Raw genomic sequence first — 15,060 nt, 5'->3', positions numbered from 1 at the left:
ATGCTGGAAATTAGGACAACATTTACATTTCTTGTGTAGACAGTGAAAGACTATTTACAGCAAGGTTTGTGCAAAATATAAGACTAAGATTGAAAGTGTGGCTGCCAGTACAATGCTGAGAACCAGGAAACAATTAATTAAAATATCATGAAATGGAGGATGGTCTGACATAGCAGTGTCTGAGTAATGAGGCACCCATACACATATAGAAAACATCTGAAGTGTTTGTTTTTGTGTGAAGGTAAGGGAAATAGTACTTGCATTCAAGAGCTCTAATGGCAAATCTGACAGCAAAATTTAAAGACCATAAGATCCCAGTTTGGGAGACAGAGAGGATATAGTTTTTTCCTAGGTCAGAGATTTTTCATCACTGACTGTGATAGAAGGAGCCAAATGACTTCCAGACCAGGACTTTTTACATCTTCATGAACCCATGACTGCAAAAAGGCAGCTCGACTGCAGGTGTTAAATACCTTTAGGGGTCTGATTCTTTCTTTCTAGAACTTATTCTGTACGTGGTGCTTGGTAAATCCAGCTGTGGGTTACTTTGGCCTTGCTGCCCCCCAGACACTCATTTAGCTGAGCTAATCTGATCACTTATGGCCAACGGCCTGGAGCCTTCAGGGGACACCAGTACCAGTGTATCACATGGCAGCATAAAAGGAGAAAAAAATGTTATTTTCAGAAACTACATGTGAACCATAAGTTTTCCTCCAAGATTTCACAATCACGTTTTCTTACTTTTTCTTAACACACATCTCTGTCCCATTTAGGTTTGTGAAGCCCACACAGACTATGTGAGAAGCCAAGCAACTGATGCCAAGGTACTGGCATGTTTACAGAGTGAACAAAGAGAAGGGGGAAAGATGCAATATGAGGGATTTTGGTATTTGTTCTAAAATGAACAGACTTTTTCATTATAAAATGCTTTTATGACTGATTTAATTTGAAGGGGGGGGATGGATGACGATGACTCCTTTCATTTGCTTGCAGGCTGTGCCATATTTCAACCAATGAACAACAACATTATTTTTAGCAAGCTATACATTCATCGTATAGTGATGCATCTGGAAGTCTAACCTGCCATTATGCCAGCATGTAATATAGAGTTCTGAAAAACTCCCTATATTTATCAGCTTTTGAATTTAACGGTTGTCCAATTAGCGCTAAAATTGTTATAATCTGAGTTTTAGATGAAAAGCTTTTATTGAAAATCTACCAGTAATCTTCTGTAAATGTTAGTCATAAACAATACTGCTAAATCATAAAAATATAACTGCTTGTGATTAATCTGGAGAGAGACTTACATTAACATATGCAGTTCTAAATGGTCTCTCATCCCAGCATTTGATAAGTACTGATAAATTGAATTAGCTTACTTAGTGTGAGGTTTGCTGGGAGCTGGCTTGCAAACCTCCCCTGAATTTCTATTTTTTGCATCCTGGCAAAAGCGTGAAAAATCCAACCACAGATTGGGTTTTGAAAATGGCACCAGTCTGTGAGGATCTAACAAAATCCCATATCCGTGCTCTTCTGAAAGTGTCTCTAACATTCATTTTACACTCAGTGCCTACGCAGATTTTACTCTCCAAAGTATAGAGCAATCTGAGTCCAAGCAACCCATGATTTCTCCATAATCGCATCCCATTGCAAGCCTACAGGCTCTGCTCAAATCAAACTGCTTCATGCCTGCTTGCCACATTTCCCCTACTTTGCACACTTGGTGTATTTATTTAGATTTGGAATGTGATCTGCAGCCGTGAAACGAATCGGGGACACAAGTAGGGAAAGCTGATGGGCAAACATCCATAAAGCCTCCAGAGGCCATCCACAGGGGCATGCACAAAGGTGGCCTATCAGCACGGCTGCTCAGTACAACCAGTGCTTATACGGGCCATGCTCCCAACTCTCTTTTGGCAGACGAGGGCTGTGACAGAAAGCCTCGCAGCGGTGCTGTTCCCTTCGGAGGGGCTGGCTGAATGGCAGGGTGCCCACAGCTGTGCCTGGGTAGGCCTGTGTTGTGCTGGGCCGGAGGCCTGTTCCCTGCAGAGACCCACCAGCGAACTGAGTCGTCCTCTGAAGTGAATACCTGTGAAGTGCCTGGGATGCTGGGGTGGAGATGTGATTATTTAACTCCAGTAGTTATATCTTACCCTCCCCTTCCCTTGCTAGAGGAACCACGAGGAGAGAATGGTGCGCAGGGACTGCTGAGGGAGCCAGGCGCTGCCTGTTCAGCAGCCACGTGGGCGCCGGAATACCTATCGCATATGGATAATGCTCCTCGCTTCCCAAATGCACAGATCAAGCAGAAAAACCTCCAAATGGCTCCATTAAATACTGTCTAAACTGACCTCATGGGAGAGTTTTGACCAAAACAGAAAGCTATGTTTTACTTCAGTAAAATGAGTGAAAAGCTTCTCCAGCACACCAGAAAAAGGTAGAAAACATGCAAATTTTAAACCACCATTTGGTGTTAAATACTTTTAAAAGCTTTTTTTCCTTAGATTAATATCTCACATTTATCTGCTCTATACATTTTGGAGACATAGTGAAAATTACTTATTTCTAATAAAATGTAGCAACTGTACCCTGAGGAAAAATTACTATGTTATGAAATATTTTTCCCCTCTACCACAGCCAATTTAGTTTTCATTTAAAATTCAATAACTGCATCATACTCAGAATCTTCCACCGCCTGTCATAATGACTTTGAACAAAAACTGTGCTGTAAACAAGGAAGATTAGAAAGACATTATTGAGGTAATTTCTCCCCAAATTTCTCTCACACGGACAGAAGTCAGGAAAGAGATGCAACTGCTAGTGTGAATATGATTCAGAAATAAACAGGAAGAAGGAAGCACTTCGTTCCACGTGCTTTGGTGATAAAAGCATTACTTTCCCTACTTCATTTGAGGTATCTTTCACCACTTGGTGAAAAGAAACACGTTGTTGTTCCTCTGGGCAGAGCAGAGCTCAATTCCTTAGCTAATGTTTCCGCTAAGCACTGCTGTGCACGTCCAGCTACATCACCTGGTGCCATTCTCTATGCAAAGTGCCTTCACACTTGTGAGGATCATTTTATCATTATTATTTTAACTAAAATTAACCCCAAGAGCTGGAAGGGAGCCAGTGCTGTGTGGTACACCGAAGGACGGGCGGTGTGATGCTGACTGCCTTGCATGGAAGCTGTGACTACTGGAAAGCAGTGGGGAACTAAGCAGTTGTGAGGTTTCTTTTAGAAAAAGCAATAGATATGGCTTTTTTTTTTTTTTTTTCTTCCCTGAGGTCAGTTGAAGACTATTCCCTTCACAAAAATTTCTAGCATTTTTTTTTTCCACCTGAAAATACCACAAGGTTGATCTTCACCTGGGTGAAAATTCCCACCCTCTCTGAGCTCGTGTGCTCCAGCTGCACAGAAATTCTCTCCTTTTCCACAGAAGCCAGACACAAAACCCACTAGAAACCTTTCTGAGTAAATTGCATTAATCTGTAATTGAAGCGAGGCCGAGGCCCTGACCCTGAAGTTACTCTGGGTGCTCTGCCTGCAGGCTCCCATTTCCCCAGGATCCTCTGTCATTTCTAGCTGCTAACAGCTGACCTTGGGGGGCTTGTAACTCTGTGTGAGTTTACCAGAAAGATGATAGCATCTACAATTGTGCTAAAAAATGGGAAATACTCGTTTCCAGTAAAGATGAAAATCATATTGTTACCATAAAACAGCAAAGTTTATTTTATGATCCTCTATTTTTTCCACTCCAACGACCAGGGAAAACCCAGATGCATTTCATAAGGAAATGCAGTGTAACACAGAGCAGCTTTCTGTGCTATTTCTTCTTTAACTGCTGGAGTTAAAATAATTCATTACCAGTCTTCTATCAAGTCCCACTCCCCATGCCAGCATTCCTCCCATTACCGGTGAGGGATGCAACCCAGGGTGTCCCACTCCGATTATTTCTCAAGGGCTGTTCTCAGCACACCTTAAACAACTTTGGCTACTGCCAGGCGCATGCTCTCGTGCGGCAGTGACATTACCGGTGTTTCACACTATTACGGCATGATGGGAAAAGCAGAGAACAATTTCTGGGAAGAAGGTGAGAATTCATAATGTCGCTATACTTTGCTACACCCAGCTCGCCGTAAACGTCAGGCGGTAAGCACACAAAAAGGGAGGGCTGAATTAATCACAGCAGAAGACGTGCTTGCAACCTGTTCAGTGCGTGCAGGGGAGCCATTTCTGGAAAAGGAGAGAATGAACTGGAAGTGACTGGGTCAAAATGGGGACAGAAAATAGGCCTTGATAATTGATCTTACCTCCTTTGGGACATATAAAAGAAGGGACTAGGATGGGGTCTAACACATTCCTCCTCTGCCCCTCCTTCCACGCTCACGGCCCCTCCATTGCAGCACCTGAATTTCAGTGTGTGCACAGCAAGCCCCAGGGTTGCGGTCAGTCAAAAAAACTATATTTCCTCCAGTTACATTATCTGCTCCCTCAGATGTTAGACTGGCCATTAAAGTCAACTTAAATGTTAACATCAAAAGCCATTTTTCCCTTACCTCTCCAGAGCTGCACAACAGAACCGACCCAAGCAGCTGCCTTCTCCCTGAAGGAGGTCTGTATTCTCCTATTTAAAAAAAAAATGCAAAATCAATTCAAAAAAAATCCTGTTTTGATTCTTCTCCTCTTGTCTGCTCTAATCAATGTACTATAAAGTGTTGATAGTAATTTTCTAGGGTTTTGCTAGGTGATTAAGGCAGCCGAGGTCTCTGTATGCCAGACCCTGATCATTTTTACGCTAGACAGTCTCACCAGTGCTCTACAGACACAAGATCATGTTAACACCATTGACTTTCTGCCCTGTGTCATCTGAAATAAACATTTATATCCTAGGAATTGATAGGCCATCTGCAAGCCGAGGTAGCAGGGCATGCATTTACAAAGCTATGGCATAGGTGTTGGCACGGAGTATGGGAATCTTTTGGAAAAATGGGCTATGAATTGCAAACAGAGATTTCAATGAATAAATCAAACTCCTGCAAGTGAACAAGAAAGTACCAGTCTGTTCTCTGACACATACAGAGTAAGAACCTGTCTCGCACTGCCAAGGACTCTGTCCTCAGGAAATAAACCCTCAACACAGATTTTCTACATCTGGTGTGCCACCAGGCAAAGCACACTTGCAAAGGTACAGAAAAACTGCGAAGCTTGGAAAAGTGTAGCTATGTTCCTACTTTCTATAGGTATTAGCATATACATGAACTGCAAGGTGAGGCTAATGGTCTCTGCCACTGAAGAATTAGATGTTGAGGTCTAGTATCTAAAAACTACACTTATTAAGTGAATGCTCCCAAAGCAATTTTAACTTTGGCTAAAAAACGTATATGCTTAATTCAACAATTCCAATAGAGGTTGCTTACCTCTTAAAGAGATTTAAGATGGGCCACATAATGGGAAAACACAAGCGAGCGAACAGGACACTGATTTAGTTCTACCATTAACGTTTCTCTGTGATCTGCCCTCATATACAGAGGGAAGACGCATTGTTTAAAAGATCTAACAGCCTGAGTCTTGTTCTCACACAAGGACAATTGTTCTACAGAGTAAACCTGCCTAGTATAAGAAACATTAATTTGTTTAGGTACCTGAATCCTATGCAAAGGTATGGGATCCATGGCCTGACCCAGACAAATGCAAGTTTTCTAGGACTTTGTTATGATATGCAAGTCTCATTAGGTTAATTATCGGGTAATAGAGTATATTGATAGGAACAGAGGTGTAGCCAGAAGAGCCATCAGAATAAAATCTGTAAATAATAATTTTCCATCCTTTTTTCAATTCAGACATCTGAATAGGGTTGTCGTCTAATGGAATCGACTGCAGCTACTTGCAGTTCATTCTGTTGTTCTTTCAGAACCTGGACCAGGTATTATTCATATGACATATTGAAAACTGTGAATTATAACTATTTCCCTCTTCAGGAAGTCAGAGAGACAAAGTCAAGGATGCCAACTGCTGGGAAAGCAGTTTTCTGATGTACAGGTGTATCTCATAACAGTTTTGGAACTACATTCTACTATAAAATAACCTCTGCCTCTCTGATGTCATGGCTGTTCAAGAAGATACACCAATACCAGTGGCTGATACACCCTTTCTTTTAGAAATTGCTGCATACCATCAATGATTAGTCTATGTTTTGTTATTTTTCCTGTAGCAGTGAACCCCTTCTGTTCAACCACTATGAAGACAGCATTATTCAGTGGATACATTGGAGCCTGGGTATAAAAAATCTATTTGTTTCCAGCGATCATTAGGTAGAGTCCTGAAGCCTGATGTTTTATCACACACAGTTTCAGATATCCATAAAGAGAAAACACGATTCCTAGGCATGACGCCTTGCAACAAGTTCAACACTCTTATGCTAAAAATCTCCTGATATCACCAGTAAATTCCACAGCGGTCAAATTTTGCCCGCTAATTCTCCCTATCTTTCTTACTCCTAAACTCTGAAAAAGATGGTGGTTAACATTTCTTTTGTGTCAACATTTGGGAAACATAGAAGGATGTACTGAAAAAGGTAAGGATGAAAACCCAATTCAGCCGCAAAGCATTTAATATACACAAAAGTTTGCACAAATTGTGGCCAGAGAAAATTCCACAGCAAGAGACAAAGAAAGGGAACATGGAAGTATCTCCAGACAGAGTTCCCCTCACGCCCTCCCACTGTGAAAGTCATGGTGATTCTGTCCCATAACTGTGAAGATTTGGCACCTGCTAGATTCATGCAGTTGACTCCACTACAGTTCAGCACTTGTCACTAGCCAGCTGTCGATCTTAAAATATCACCTTATTATCTTGTTCTAGGACAAGAAAAAACCTGCTATCTCCTGGAGACCAGCAATGTGTCAACCACCAGAAAATTCCAGCTTTAAATTTCATGACAGCCTTTTGCTGTTTCCACCCAGGATCTGCTATTTGACTTATAGGCATTTTCCTTGACTTCAGTTTTGGGAAAGATAAGAAACAAAAGGTTGGATTCTGCTTGGTCTTAATATCATACCTTTGTGCAAGAGAAAAAGAAAATAATTGCAAAAGTACTTTCTTAAAACCTGATCACACCATGCTGAATCAACAGGCAGTTGGTATTATGAGATAAAAGGATGCTGTTCAGTCTGATTAATCAAATCTGCTTATGCTTGCCAAAGCCTAATTATTCTTTGATCTACATTAATGACTTCAGAAAGCATAGTACACCTGGTGGGAGTACTCAATGGGGAGCATTTTAGACTAAAAGGAAAACTCCTCCCTGTGTCACAAAAACCTAATTTGCTTATATCAGTAGAATCAATTGTTTTATGCATAACTGTGGTCTCCCACAGGTATTGCTGGCTGTATGGAAAGATAATTTATGCAGTTTTTACCAGTATCAAAAAGCTATCATTTGACAAACAGCAAACTCCGTCTCAGGGTGACTTTAAAAAACACATCACTATTGCTGTGTGTAGCTTTTTATTGAACAGCCTGGCTGTAACTCACATGAGCACAGACACACGTATCCCAGTTCTCTGCATTCTGAGTGAGATGAACAAGCTGCTCATATCCCAATTTAAAATTCATCAGGAGCTTAATTTACAACCCAGATCCACATTCGCATGGATAAGAATGACATGGCATTACAAAAGAAAGAAAAGTCTATGAATAAAGCAATCCATCCTAGCTTTACTTGACTGAAAAACGCTATCATAAAAATACAGTAAACCACTGAAAGCAAAAGGTCCCTGCTTGTATGATGGGAACTCATGTCAGGATTTTACTACATCAGGTGGTACTTTATGGTCATTGAATGGTGGAGACGTCCAGGGCCAACTGACATGCAGAGAAATATGATAGAATTATTTCCAGAAAGTCTTCCTGGGACTGCAGCAATTTATCACATAAATTTTAAGATTTTCATGAGTAACATATGAATGCAGATGTGTGTGTGAGCACCAGACAAAACAGTAGAACAAAGGTTTAAAGAACGTCCTGCATTTGTAACAAGATCAAGCTATGGTAAACTCATAAGCTTCACAACAATCTTTTTTTGGTCTTCATGCTGTTGGGAATAATCTAGGGAAGAAGATATCCTTTGCTTTACACAGAATATTTGCTCAAATCCCAAGCCAGATACGCAATTTCCCATGCATTCATAGAAGAGGCCACACTGACAGCCCTCTAAATTTTGAGGAACTGATAGTATTTACTGAAGAATCTCTGCATACAGCACTGAGCAGCGTGCAAAGTGCTAAACTGTGGGAGTTTGTAGGTGCTGTCACAAGAAGCAATAGCGAAAGACTTGGCGGAATGCAACTGGAGAGAGTCTCCTGCTATCAACTACTTCAAGAATTCAGCTCATCAACCAAAGCAAGAGAGGACAAGTCTTAAATCAAGCACAAGAGAGAAATGATTTAAGAATTTGATGGCAAGATCAATGACGACAACACTTTGCTTCTTTCTTCAGCATTTTATGAGCACGTAGTATTTTCTCTTGCAGCAGAATTCATTAGTTTAACGTGAAATGTCATGGGAGGGGAAAGCAATCATGAATTTATAAGAAAGACATGTTTGTCTCAGCGTTGCCCAGACTATTATTATTATTTTCTCCATTTGAATACAGATTTCTGCCTACATTTCATTCTTATTCCGTGAGTTGACTTTACTTTAGGCCTTTTGAATTTTAATATCTTGGGCATAACTTGTTTAATATATTGATGGGTCAAACTCCACGGCTGTGCCAGAATACGTGGCCATGAGACAGCACAGCACTTGGAAGAGAGGTGCAATCCTGCTTGCAGAGAGCCGATGAGGAGCAAGCTGACCACACCATCAGACACTGCCAGTGCACAGGACACGCTTCATTTGGCACTACTGCAGCCCGAACACACGGGGTGTCCAGAGGCTTTAGTTGATATCAATCGATCAGTGGGACTTCACTCATTTATAGCAGCAGACCTTCTTGCCCTGTTATGTTTGCTTTGTACCATCATTTCCATCTCATCAAGAAACAAACTCAGTTATACTTTTTGCTGCTCCAGGCATAACTAATCAGCGGGCAACTCCCTCAGTAAGCCCAGCCATTTCAAATACCTCCTCTCACCGGCAGATACCTCCAAAAAGAAGTGTTACTTCTATACCCCTCAAGGGGTGCATGCACAGTCATTAATCTTTCTTTCATCTCACAGAATGCTAATAAAACAATCACCTCCCTCTCCCTGAACTGGGTAGGTCCTAATTAACATGCTAATTGGGCAGATCTTCCCTAATGACTCCCAAACCTCAGCAGCAATACGTTATTTAGATAGAAAAGAGTTATCTAAAAGATAGGCAGAATTAAAAAACTGGCAAGCCATAGCACAGTTTGGATAGGCAAGATATTGAAACGTCCCTTTCTACTGCAAGAATTAAAATTCTCCACCAGCCTATGCTACAGATCATATGTTTACAGATCCATCACCTTTCAAGCTTCAGAGCAAAAGGCATTTTGAAGGTAATATACAGCTGTAATAAAGAATAGCATTCAAGCAGAGAGAAACAACATATGAGTAACAATGAAGTTTTAAAATATATTATTAAATCTGTTTATTTTAATATCTCTCCAAATAAAGCTGCTTTTTATTATCTGACACAAAAACATACAAGTTGTTTTGCAAACCAAGTAATGCCAGCAGCTCTGGCAGTTTGCATTCATGAGCAACTTCAGGATGGATAGTTCAGGTGTTAATGGAATTAGTCCATCGGGGCTAGTATTGTGTTTATGCAGTTAGAGATTCAATATAATCAAATTTCTGTGCACTTGCTCTCTTTAGAAAATAGGATACAATAATAATTTACATCCTCCATTAAGCTAAAATGAAAATATTGGCACATGCCATAAAAGTCATTGCTCTGAAATTTTCTTTCATGCACACCTCATAGATAAAAGCAGAGGTTTTTTTTTGTTCTTTTTACTAAGGAATTAGAGTCTTATACAGCAAACTGTTTAATGTGTCTCTCTTGAAACTTCTACTGCAGAAGCCCCTGCAAGCATGGCCTTATCCTACTACAGCTGCACAGGTGATGAACACGCTGGAGTGTGTTGCCTTGAAATCACCATTTCTGTAAATAACATGCATATAGCCAGTCAGTACTGCCTCAAACCTCACAGTCATATTAGGGAGGATGAAGTCAGTGCCAGGACTACATCACAGCAGCTAACCCTGGACCAGGCAACTGAGACAAACCTAAGGCACTGCTTTGGTCCCAAGCTGGAAGACTGCAAAGGAAAACCAGATGATTCTTCTGCTTTGCTTTTGGAGCACAGCAGAAAGAAAAATACTAGCATGGGGATGCCACAGTATTTTGTAGAACTTTTTGGACTCCATTTAACTCTATTAAATATAGAGAGCCACAAAAAAAAGTCAAAACATTTCACTGTGATATTTTGTTTTCCGAGGCAGAACGATTTTTCATTAAAAGCTTTTTTTTTTTAACAAGATGCCAAAAGCTAAAATAAAATGTTTTTGTCTCAATTTCTGCTATTCTTTCCAGTTTTAGTTTTTATGACCCTTGTTCCTAAAACCATTCTTTCCTCTCCCTCCCCCTCATTTTGCAATGCCTGAAAATAATAATAAAAAAACCTTTCCACCTATTCATATGTTTTTCCTTGCATATGAAAGAGGGAGAAACAACAAAACAGTCATTACTTATGGCTGTGACAGATCAAGAAAAAATGAGTACAGCTCAGCTTAGGACAGTCTGGACCCTTGCTTTTCATCTTTGCACATACCCATGCAAACCTCCCCTTACTTCTGAAGGCATACTTGATAAACAATCTGCTGGCTTCGTTTGTTGGTAACTACAATACAAACACTAGCTTTAGATGTACCATCAAAAGTCCTGTTAGGGATCTCATCCTACTTCAGCTAAGTCAGTGAGGCATTGATTTAGCAAAGCCCCTTAGCTCTTTCAGTACCATGCTGATACTTGTGCCTACATACGAGGAACAGTTTATAACATACACCTACTTGAATCTACAATACAACAGACATCAGTCTGTTCAGACAGGAGAAAGTCTAAGTAATATAAAATATAGTTTAAACAAAACAAAAGTGAGCTGTCCTTTTTTCAGGTATTTGATACTAAAGTAAGGAATCACAGAGACATGTCCCCTCCCCACTTTCCATATGCTTAGTTTTGAACAATATAATTTATTCATACAAGTTGTTGATAAAAAATTAAATTACAATGAAAATACTGTAGCACACATTAGGCTGGCCTGTGTTTCTTGTTGGTATTCTGTTCTACAGTAGAACAGGGCTAAAAAGCCCTTGGATTAAAACTGCTGCATTACAGACAGAACGTTTATTTTATAGCAGGTTCTTATGGAGCAACCTCTGCTCATCCCTGCCTGGCAAACGGGCAATTACTAGTGAAGCACGCAGAACTTTACAACATTATTAAAAAGTACCTGTTTAAAGTGGCTTCATGCACCAAAGGATAAAGGGTCTGCCAACGGGGGGAAGCCTGGCTGGGTAAAGCTAACCCATGTTCCACCCACCCACACATCGGATGTGGCACATTCTGGCTTCTGCAGAAGAACTGCAAGATAACTGCACATGGCAGGGCTCCACCTTGCCCTAGAGACACAGCTGAAAAGCATTTCTGAAGCCCACAGCAGAACTGCAGCTTCTGGGCCAGCATCCACGTTGTGTTACCCCCTACTCGAGGTGGATCAAGCCCTTGCACCAATCTGGTGGTTCAAGGATGGTTTTGTGCGCGTGAGGATCCACATGGAGGAAACTCTGCCATCCCAGATGCCTAACAGGGCCTCCTGGGATCTGCAGCTCTCCCAAACAGCGTCAGGAAATTTGACTTCTGCTCCGTGATCCTCTGGCTAGAAACCAATTGCTCACTTGCTCTTATCTGCCAGTCCCTGTCTCTCAACCTGTGCTTCATTAGCAGAGCTACCCTGGTGCACTGTGCTTAGCGAGAGGGCAGGATGCCACCCTGACAGATGGAGCCACAGCTAGGCCTGCCAAAAAGCCAGCATGTGGATCACATTAAAGACCAATGGGACCCAGTTCCCATCCAGAGCCATCGCCACGGCTGCCTGGAGAGGGCCTGGGAGGCCTCACTTTGATTTGGAAGCTGCAAAGGAGCTAATGGCCTTGTCTAATTGCTAACCACTTGATCTGCGCTCTTCGTTACCTCGCATGCAGGCCTCTCTCCCCTCCCGCAGGGCTTTTAAAGGCCTTTAAAAATGATGACTTGCAGAGTCCTCACCAAAAACAGTTTATTCTTGCATTAAAGCTCAGAAACCTCAGAAACTGATTCTGAGCTGGTGATATTTTATAACTTTTGCTTTTGGTACCTTCCTCGAGCTCTGTATCAGGAGTAAGTGGCATCACTTTACCAGTATTTGCCGAGGAGCTTTGGTTGCCTTAGGATGCTGGTAACCTGGGACTCCTATTTGCCCACTGACTTTGCAAATATGTTTTCATCATGAAGAATGGATTTAGAATTAAATTTTGCCAGTAAAATTGGATTTGAAATGGAAGTCAGAGCACATGTTATCATTTCTGTGAAGGAGCCAACTCCAGTTAATGTGTAAGGCCAGAAGCCAAGTTGCCTGTAAATGCTAAAGAAAACAAATAACCTTGCAATTTCTTCCCTTCCTGCAGTCTTCAGAGAACTTCAAGTAGAAAACCACTTATCTGAACACAAACGAACAGTTCCTGAAGTCCTCATTTCTGAGGGCCCTATCTCTGGCATGGAGCGAGGGAAAGCCCACAATTACCTCTTTCTTCCCTATTTTCCTTGTATGGGAGTCAGCAGGAGCATTGATCAAAGATTTGAAGCCGCCAGCTTGAGACAAAACCTCTTTAAAACACTGGAAAGGGAGAAAAGGAGAAGCCTCTCTAAGGCCCAGGTTGATATTTTGACACCTGTTTACCTTTGATAAGAGTTAGTGCCTAAAGAGGAACTGAAAGAACCTCAGAGCAGTCATCTGCAAGGATGCAAGCAGTTCTGCCTATGGTGCCTTGCAGCAGGGAGCAGCACCCCAGGAGAAGGCAGCACCCCCCCCAAATCCACAACACAACACCTTCCTGTACCCCAGCTAGTCCAATACCCCTGTGAGAAACAGACTTTATGCAGGCAAATTACTCAGCTACTTTCCTCCTGGTAGCACCTCTGGGGTGCCGCTGTGTGTGCGTGCTGAGACAGGGCTTTGGGAGGGTGAGAAGATTTTTTTCCAGTGCAGCTGGATGCCTCAGCTTATTCTTGTATCTGCAAGAGACAGCAACCATTAGGGGAAGCGGGGAAGAGAAAAATGTCCCCTTGGAAGGACAGCCAGGATAACGCAACAGCTAGATGCTGCGGGCACCAAGGGGGCTCTTGGGAAAGAAACCACCAGAGCTCTGTATATCTGCACAAATATACTATTTGTTTTTGCGATGTAACTCTCCTTATGGAGAGCACTGACATTTCTGTGTACCACGGCATGGCACTGTGCTGTGGAAGCCAAGCTTGAAGGAAGGGCAGTCATGGAATAAAGCTCTCAGACAGACTGAGACGCAACACAGCCTGAGACAAACAGCGTCAGGGTGAGGTATCCGAAGGGGCGTGTTTTTCTGACAGAAATACAGCTCCCGGAGCTGTATTTACATCTTCTGCACGCTTGCATCGTGGCTCAGTGATAACAATAGATCCAGCTTAGATCAAAACTACTGCAACTGTGAGACACAAAGCACTGATCTAGTATAAATTTGCTGCACTGGTTCAGATTTGTTAAAAAAAAAATAAATAAATATTGACAGGTTAACTTTTACTGGCAGGCTTTACGCTGGGTCACGTACCATCTGTCTGCAGCACTACAACATCTCCAAGATCCAAAACTCTTTTCAGCTACCAGAAAATACACACACACTCCTTATCTTATTTTTTGGCTAATTCAGTAGAGATGAAATTGTGTCCATGCCTGATTTCGTTCAAACCTGTGTTGCTGGATGGTCCTGTAAGTGCATGGATCTGATAATGATGACCCAAGAGTTGCTCCTTCAGCCTTTGCTGGAACAGCCCCAGAACACAGTGCCCCAGAGCACCATTTTGCTTTTCTTCTCAAAAACATACCATTTTGCTCATCATTTTAAAATTGATTTTCTCTTTAGTCTTTTTTCAGTGATTTTCTGAGATCAATTTTAACAGAAAGAAGTTTTAGCTGCCTGCAAAGAACAAAGTAGAGAGGAAACTTTAACTTTTGATTTGTCAAATTTTCTAAACAACAAAAAAGTGTGTACAACATACATGCTCCTGGTGAGATCTGGGTCATGATCCTCTACAAGCGACCCCTGCTCAACTGAAGGTGAAATGGCTCTAGGTGAGCTCAAAAAGAGGTCAAAAGACAAGAGCCTAGCCAAGCCCAGCTGAGGGTCTGACCTTGGTCTTTCTGAGATGACCTGCTCATTGAAGTTGCCACGTGGAGTGTAATAGATCAATGGGTTTTAAAAACACACTGAAGGATGTGTAGGCTGAAAGTATTAAGGCTATGTAAATGGAAATTTTCTTTCTAAAGAGTGAAATATGCAGATTTTTCTCATTGCTTCCACATAAATGAGTGACCAAATGAAGAGAAAACTGATCAAGAAAAATGTATGCATAATAAAAATGTGTACATGCTTCATCTAAAATTCATTGCCTCCAAAGGTTCATCAAATAATTACTTAATCTTGAACAGCTGCATGCGCAATAAAATTTGCTTGCACTAGGTCTGAATAGAATTAATTTTTCTTGAGATTTGTAACAACCAATACCCTCCAAATATTCAGCAAGTGGCAGCTCCAACTGAAAACAGCACTAAAGTAACTTGTATTTGAAAGGACCTACACAAAGCTGATTGATTCTGAGCTGACACTTGCTGGTTTTATTCATGTACTTCATTATATAGTAGCAAAAACCTGCAGAAATAACAGGCCCACTGCATACAAAAATTTATTAATGATTCAAATCCAATCCATGTATTGCTCTGCTCAACAAACATGAAAAGC

The 15,060-nt window shown here is 41.4% G+C and overlaps 1 long non-coding RNA gene across 2 annotated transcripts in view; it reads right to left on the bottom strand.

Moving 5' to 3' along the window:
- LOC121079796 overlaps window positions 1-15,060 on the bottom strand; it is a 65,605-nt gene that overhangs the window by 7,456 nt on the left and 43,089 nt on the right. For both annotated transcript variants that reach the window (XR_005825176.1, XR_005825175.1), the window contains exon 2: window positions 4,558-4,625. This is a non-coding gene — a long non-coding RNA (uncharacterized LOC121079796). The remainder of the gene's footprint in view (window positions 1-4,557; window positions 4,626-15,060) is intronic.

This window comes from Cygnus olor, chromosome 17, assembly GCF_009769625.2.
Source record: "Cygnus olor isolate bCygOlo1 chromosome 17, bCygOlo1.pri.v2, whole genome shotgun sequence".
NCBI lineage: Eukaryota > Metazoa > Chordata > Aves > Anseriformes > Anatidae > Cygnus > Cygnus olor.
This window is presented reverse-complemented; position numbering and strand designations above follow the sequence as displayed.